Genomic DNA, 8311 nt, shown 5'->3' on the forward strand with positions numbered 1-8311 from the left:
GTGGATACATGAGTGTGAATATTATGTGTGGGTCAAAAGCTGATATTAAGTGTATTGGGTCTCCACTTTTTTTTATCAAGGGAGAACTTTTAATTGAACCCAGGGTATACAAATCAGACAAGCAGGACAACTCGCTCTAGGGATTCCCCCATCTGTTGCTCCCCAGCTGCTGGGCTTACAGGCACCTGATGTACCTGCCTAGCATTTATCTGGGGATTTGAACTCCAGTCCCCACACTAGTGTCATAAGTGCATTATCAACTGAGCCATCTCCCAAGCCCAGTACAGAGTCTTCTTATCTTTAAATTTAAGATACTTCCCTCGAGAAAGATGAACAACGGATTCTATGTGTTTTCCATGTTCTGAGCTGCTATGGATGTAACTCCATCTGTCCTTGGAAGCTTAGATTTTCATCCAGAACTGGAATATTAATTCCATTCTATTTTATTAACAGGTCCATAAACATACAACTGTAGTATAGCAATTAGATTCTAAGTGTCCCTCAGAGGCCTTATGTCACTATCATGAGGTAATAAAACTATTAGGAGGTGCCAGTGGAAGCTACTTATATCATTGGGACCATGTCTATGGGGAGGACATTGGGTTCCTGTTCCTTCATCTCTATTTGCTCTATAGTTGCCATTAGCAAAATAGACCCCTTTTTTATGAACTGCACACACTAAAGTTCTGTCTCATCATGGGCCCAAAGGCAATTGGGCCAAGTGACTATGGAGCCCAGATTCTTAAACTATAAATTAATTCTTCCTCCCCATAGATTGATTCTCTCGGGCATTTATCACAGCCACAAAAACCTACCAGATTCACTTAGTGTACTTTTACCATCTAAGGTCTCATGGGACAGATCGATGAACAGAGTTGAATAGGAGACACCAGTATCACCCTTATGGGTGTATGAACTTCAGTGCTGATGTGCCTGGATGTACATCTTAACTTCAAAGTTTTCTCCCTATTAACACAGGGTGATGTAAGTATTAATTGACTATGACATCTAAGGACCGTGTTTGAAATCAGAGTCATTGCATTTGCTAGTTCCAGAATTTGCCGGGGCTTCTGCTTACCAAGGCAATGTAATCTAATGCAGACAGAAATAACAGTGTTCCAGGGCTGCCATGAGGATTCAGTGGGAGAAAACTTGTAAATTTCCCAGCTCAGCATCACTACATGAGATATTAAAGTTGTAAGTAAAACTTTAGTAATCACCAATAACTGAAGTGTTTACAAGCTGTTCTTGAGATGCACAGATTGCATATTAACAAGATTGTTCAAAATACCGTTTAAAAATTAACAAAGCTGTTTCTTTACTGGTTGCCTGTCAGGTTTTGGAATGGAGTAAATCAAGCATTCTTCTTGCAGTCTTTCTTTTCCAAGTCAGAGGTGCCAAGTCTCAGACAAGCACCTGAATTCCAAGTGACATTCAAGCATAGCCCCAGGAAAGAGTACGTCAGTGATCACGCATCTAGAGTCCTGATTCTGTCTTTTTCATTTTTATGAAGAGACTAGCCTGGCATTAAGCATCTAAGCGGGGAGTCTGGAGAAAACTTCAAGTTCATTAGAAACTTGTGCTTGTTCTAAATTGAGTAGAACATTCTATTTCTAACTCTTGTAACAGAACAGGTCATTACACACCTGAGCATGTCCATGGAATTTGCAAACAGATGCCAACTATTCTAGCTATGTGTCCATAGTTCACATATATATCTGAGTAAATACTATCCCATGACTTATGATCTCAAGGCTTAAATATGTTGAGGTATATCATGAGTAACGGATTCATCCTCTGTCTTTGGTCACTGAATAAACATCTGTAAACAAGTTTACTCAGATTGAAAGCTAAAACACTTTCAAAACTCTAAGCCAAAATAAATATTTGGTCCCTTTAAGCTGACTATCTCAGATATTTTGTTATAGTAACATAAAACTGACTGACATATTTGGCTACTCCACAAAGTATATATGTATTTGAAATGTCCATGTTGTATATGATAAATACACTTTCTATTTGTGAATTTATAATTAAATATAAAATTATATTTTATAAGATGAAAATAGTAACAAATTAATAATATTGCAGATTGTCTGTAGGACATCAATGAAATAAAATTGAGGGCTAACAATACAGCCCCCTTCAGAAAAGAGCAGCCACTAAAGGAAGTTAATAGAGAATGGAGACAAGATATAATAGAGAATAGAGAAGAGGTATGTATTGGAGTGAGGTGCCATGGAAAACTGGCATTAGAACAGCAAAGGGAGGCCACAGAAACAAGCTTGACCAGTTGATCTGCTGAGGTACAACCCCCCTGCTTTCTGGGAAGATTTGCCCCTCATGATGGCCTCTAATGATGACTGTTCAAGGAGGAATGGGGAAGTTTAAAGTTCAGGTTTGTATAACATGCCACATTTAAAAGATCTTGTTGCCTACCCACTATGCTAACTATTCATCTTCTGATTTTTTATTGTATTTTTGGCATATAACTGAAATGGTAGGATAAACTCAGAGCCATGTGAACTTTGTTTTTAAGCCACTCTAAAGAAAGGGAGTCTTTGCAATTCTTGAAAAGTTTGTAGGTATTTAAAACAAAGTGTGTAGGTAGGTATTAAAAAGAAACCTCAGATACAATGTGACCTGGACAAACCGTGGAACCTATTACAGGACTCATGGAGTAGCTCTATTAAGGAAGCACATACTGACAGTAATGACAGATAGATTCACAACAGACTTCTTCCAGGCATTAAAAAAAGATCTACTGTCAATTCTTCTTGAATTATTCAAAATAAGAAAGAAAGAATGAGCAGGAGCATTCTCAAACTACTTTAATGGGGCCAATATCACTCTAATACCAAAACCAGGTAAAGAGAAACAAAGAAGGATTGGGAAGAGGAGAAGAAAATGAAAGGAAAAGAATACAGACCATTATCCCTGATGAACATAGATTCAAAAAATTCTCCCTAAAATATTTGCAAACAGAATAGGGACATATATCAAAAAGATTATCCACCATGAACAAGTTGGCTTTACCCATAAAATGAAGGGAGGAGTAAACATACACAAGTCAATAAATGTAATAAATCACATAAACAAACTTAAAGACAAAATTAACTTGATTATATAAATAGATACAGAAATAGCATTTGACAAAATGCCTCCTTTATAATAAAAGTCCTTTATAGTAATAAAGAGAATGTAGGACTAGAGTGAACATATATTAACATAATAAAAGTTATATATGAGAAATTCAGAGCCCACATCATCCTAAATGGAAAACATATGAAGCAATCTCACTGAAATCAGGAATAAGACAGAGATCCTCACTATCCATGCTCCTTTTAAATACTGTACTTGAAGCAGTAGCTGGAGATTAAGGAAAGAAAAATGCATAAAAATAGGAAAATAAATTAAACTATAAGAATTTATAGATAACATGCTATTATACATCAGAGATCCAAAAAAATCTACCAGTAAACTTCTAGAAATGAAAAACTCAGCAAAGAGGCAGGATACAGAATGAACCTTCATGAGTTAATAGTTTTGCTTTTTCTTTTTTCTTTTTATTTATTCTTCTCTCATATAATAAATCTTGACTGCAGCTTCCCATTCCTTCAACCCTCCTAGTCCTTTCACATCCCCTCTACCCCATATCTACTGCTTCTCCATTTCCACTGATTAAAGAACAGGTCTCCGAGGGATATCAGCTGAACACAACATAACAATAAACAATAAGACCAGGAACAAACCTTCAAATCAAAGATGAACATGAGGCAGCCCAGTAGGTAATAAAAGGGTCCCCCAAACAGGCAAAAGTCTCATCGACACTCCAACTTCCACTGTTAGGAGTCCCACAAACAGCCTAAACTAAACAAGTATAGCATGTGTGCAAAGGACCTAGCATGCAGGCCCTATGATTGCTGATCAATAGTTGTTCTTTAGACCAACAACAAATGTACAAACAGATGGTGGACACACTCCTACTCATAACAGTCTCTCAAATAAAGAAAATCTAGGAATAAAACTAACCAAGGGGGTTAAAACCTTTACAATGAAAAATTGAAACCTCTGAAGAAAGAGAAAGATACTAGAAAATGGAAAGGCATCTTGAGCTCATGGGCTGGTAGGATTAATATGGTGAATGTTACCATTTTACAAAATTCTGTTTGCAGTTTCACTGCAATCTCAATCAAACTCTCCATGTCATTCTCTACAAAAATAGAAAAAAATCATAAAATTCAAATGGAACCACAAAAGGCTCTGGATAGCCCAAATAATCCTTCACATAAAGGATGATGCTGGAGGGATGATTGTTCCAGATCTCAGAATAGTACAAAACCATAGTAATAAAAACAATATGGTACTGGCACAAAAACAGACATGTAGACTGTGGTAGTTCCAATGTAAGTGGCCCCGATAAGTTCATAGGAAGTGGCACTATTAGGATGATTAGGCCTTTTTGAATATCTCTCTTAGGTACTTTCTGTTACCCAGACTCTCTGTTAGTGGAATTGCAGACTGGCACTATCCTGATCCATGTCTAAAATCCATATATGAGTGAGTGCATACCATGTTTGTCTTTTTGTGACTGGGTACCTCACTCAGGATGGTTTCTTCTAGTGCCATCCATTTACCTGCAAATTTCAAGACTCCATTGTTTTTTTCTGCGGAGTAATACTCCATTGTGTAAATGTACCACATTTTCTCTATCCACTCTTCGGGTGAGGGACATCTAGGTTGCTTCCAAGTTCTGGCTATTACAAATAGAGCTGCTATGAACATAGTGGAACAGACATCTTTTGTTGTATGAATGGGCATCTTTTGGATATATGCCTAAGAGTGGAGTTGCTGGGTCTTGTGGTAGGTTTATTCCCATTTTTCTGAGGAATCTCCATACTGATTTCCAAAGTGGCTGAACCAGTTGGCACTCCCACCAGCAATGGAGGAGTGTCCCCCTTTCGCCACATCCTCTCCAGCATAAATTGTCATTGGTGTTTTTTATTTTAGCCATTCTGACAGGAGTGAGATGGTATCTCAGAGTTGTTTTGATTTGCATTTCCCTGATGGCTAAGGATGTTGAGCACTTTCTTAAGTGTCTCTTGGCCATTTTAGCCTCCTCTATTGAGAATTCTCTATTTAGTTCTGTACCCCACATTTTTTTTATATTTTATTTTCCAGTTTAAATTTAGATAAGAAACGAGGTTGTTTCACAAGTCAGTTCCAGGTCCCTCTCCCATTCCCTACCCTCCTCCCGTACCCTCCCCCCAGCCCCCGCCATTATCCCCTCATTCCCCCAGGGAGGGTGAGGCCCTCCATGGGGGTGTCCATAGTCTGTCATTTCATATAGGCCAGGGCCTAGACCCTTCCCCAAGAGTTCAGGGTGAGAGTGCACCTCACATTGTTCTATGGGAGTCCAAAGTCCATGTGTATATTGGGATGGGTACTGATCTGCTGCCCAAGGCTCAATAGATTCCCTAGGCCTCCTCACTGACACCCAGATTCAGGGGGTCTTGATCAGTCCCATGCTGGATTCCCAGGCTGATGCCTGGGATTCAAGAGTTAACCTTTGTCTGGTCAGCTGTTTCTGGGGGTTAAACCAGCCCAGTCTTAATCCCTTTGATCAACAGTCCTCCCTCTCTGTTACTGGCTTTCTTGAGTTCAGCTCAGTACTTAACCAAGGGAGTCTGCCTCTTCTTCGATCAGCCACTAAATGAAGTTTCTGTTTCCCAGACTCTCTGGCCACAGGATTGTAGGCTGGCACTCCCCAGATCTATGTTTAAAATCCATATATGAGAGAGTACATGCCATGTTTCTCTTTTTGTGACTGCGTTACCTCACTCAGGATGGTTTCTTCTAGTGTCATCCATTTGCCTGCGAATCTCATGATTCCATTATTTTTTTCTGCTGAATAGTACTCCATTGTGTAGATGTACCACATTTTCTCTATCCACTCTTCGGGTGAGGGACATCTAGGTTGCTTCCAAGTTCTGGCTATTACAAATAGAGCTGCTATGAACATAGTGGAACAGACATCTTTTGTTGTATGAATGGGCATCTTTTGGATATATGCCTAAGAGTGGAGTTGCTGGGTCTTGTGGTAGATTGATTCCCATTTTCCTGAGGAATCTCCATACTGATTTCCAAAGTGGCTGAACCAGTTGGCACTCCCACCAGCAATGGAGGAGTGTCCCCCTTTCGCCACATCCTCTCCAGCATAAATTGTCATTGGTGTTTTTGATTTTAGCCATTCTGAGAGGAATAAGATAGTATCTCAGAGTTGTTTTGATTTGCATTTCCCTGATGGCTAAGGATGTTGAGCACTTTCTTAAGTGTCTCTTGGCCATTTTAGCCTCCTCTATTGAGAATTCTCTATTTAGTTCTGTACCCCACATTTTTTTTATATTTTATTTTCCAGTTTAAATTTAGATAAGAAACGAGGTTGCTTCACAAGTCAGTTCCAGGTCCCTCTCCCATTCCCTACCCTCCTCCTGTACCCTCCCCCCAGCCCCCGCCATTATCCCCTCATTCCCCCAGGGAGGGTGAGGCCCTCCATGAGGGTGTCCATAGTCTGTCATTTCATATAGGCCAGGGCCTAGACCCTTCCCCAAGAGTTCAGGGTGAGAGTGCACCTCACATTGTTCTATGGGAGTCCAAAGTCCGTGTGTATACTTGGGATGGGTACTGATCTGCTGCCCAAGGCTCAATAGATTCCCTAGGCCTCCTCACTGACACCCAGATTCAGGGGGTCTTGATCAGTCCCATGCTGGATTCCCAGGCTGATGCCTGGGATTCAAGAGTTAATCTTTGTCTGGTCAGCTGTTTCTGGGGGTTAAACCAGCCCAGTCTTAATCCCTTTGATCAACAGTCCTCCCTCTCTGTTACTGGCTTTCTTGAGTTCAGCTCAGTACTTAACCAAGGGAGTCTGCCTCTTCTTCGATCAGCCACTAAATGAAGTTTCTGTTTCCCAGACTCTCTGGCCACAGGATTGTAGGCTGGCACTCCCCAGATCTATGTTTAAAATCCATATATGAGAGAGTACATGCCATGTTTCTCTTTTTGTGACTGAGTTACCTCACTCAGGATGGTTTCTTCTAGTGTCATCCATTTGCCTGCGAATCTCATGATTCCATTATTTTTTTCTGCTGAATAGTACTCCATTGTGTAGATGTACCACATTTTCTCTATCCACTCTTCGGGTGAGGGACATCTAGGTTGCTTCCAAGTTCTGGCTATTACAAATAGAGCTGCTATGAACATAGTGGAACAGACATCTTTTGTTGTATGAATGGGCATCTTTTGGATATATGCCTAAGAGTGGAGTTGCTGGGTCTTGTGGTAGGTTTATTCCCATTTTTCTGAGGAATCTCCATACTGATTTCCAAAGTGGCTGAACCAGTTAGCACTCCCACCAGCAATGGAGGAGTGTCCCCCTTTCGCCACATCCTCTCCAGCATAAATTGTCATTGGTGTTTTTTATTTTAGCCATTCTGACAGGAGTGAGATGGTATCTCAGAGTTGTTTTGATTTGCATTTCCCAGATGGCTAAGGATGTTGAGCACTTTCTCAAGTGCCTCTCAGCCATTTTAGACTCCTCTATTGAAAACTCTCTATTTAGTTCTGCAGCCCACTTCTTAATTGGGTCCTTTGCTGTGTTGGAGACTTGCTTCTTGAGTTCTTTGTAAATTTTGGAGATCAACCCTCTGTCAGATGTGGGATTAGTGAATATTTTTTCCCATTCTGTGGGCTGCCTTTTTGTCTTGGTGACTGTGTCCTTTGCCTTACAGAAGCTTCTCAGTTTCAAGAGGTCCCATTTATTAATTGTTGATCTCACTGTCTGTGCTACTGGTGTTATGTTCAGGAAGCTGTCTCCTGTACCAATTCATTCAAGGGTACCACCCACTTTCTCTTCTAAGAGGTTCAGTGTGGCTGGATTTATGTTGAGGTCTTTGATCCATTTGGACTTAAGTTTTGTGCATGGCGATAAACATGGATCGATCCGCATTCTTCTACATGCCAGTCTCCAATTATGCCAGCACCATTTGTTGAAGATGCTTTCTTTATTCCATTGTATATTTTTAGCTTCTTTGTCAAAGATCAGATGTTCGTGCGTGTGTGGGTTAATACCTGGGTTTCGTTTTAATTGGATCCTTTGGTGTTTTGGAGACTTTCTTCTTGACTCCTGTGTAAATTTTGGAGATTAGCCCTCTGTCAGATGTGGGGTCAGTGAATATCTTTTCCCATTCTGTGGACTGCCTTTTTGTCTTGTTGACTGTGTCCTTTGCCTTACAGAAGCTTCTTAGTTTCAGGA

This window comes from Mesocricetus auratus, unplaced genomic scaffold, assembly GCF_017639785.1.
Source record: "Mesocricetus auratus isolate SY011 unplaced genomic scaffold, BCM_Maur_2.0 Super-Scaffold_100029, whole genome shotgun sequence".
In the NCBI taxonomy this organism is placed as follows: Eukaryota; Metazoa; Chordata; class Mammalia; order Rodentia; family Cricetidae; genus Mesocricetus; species Mesocricetus auratus.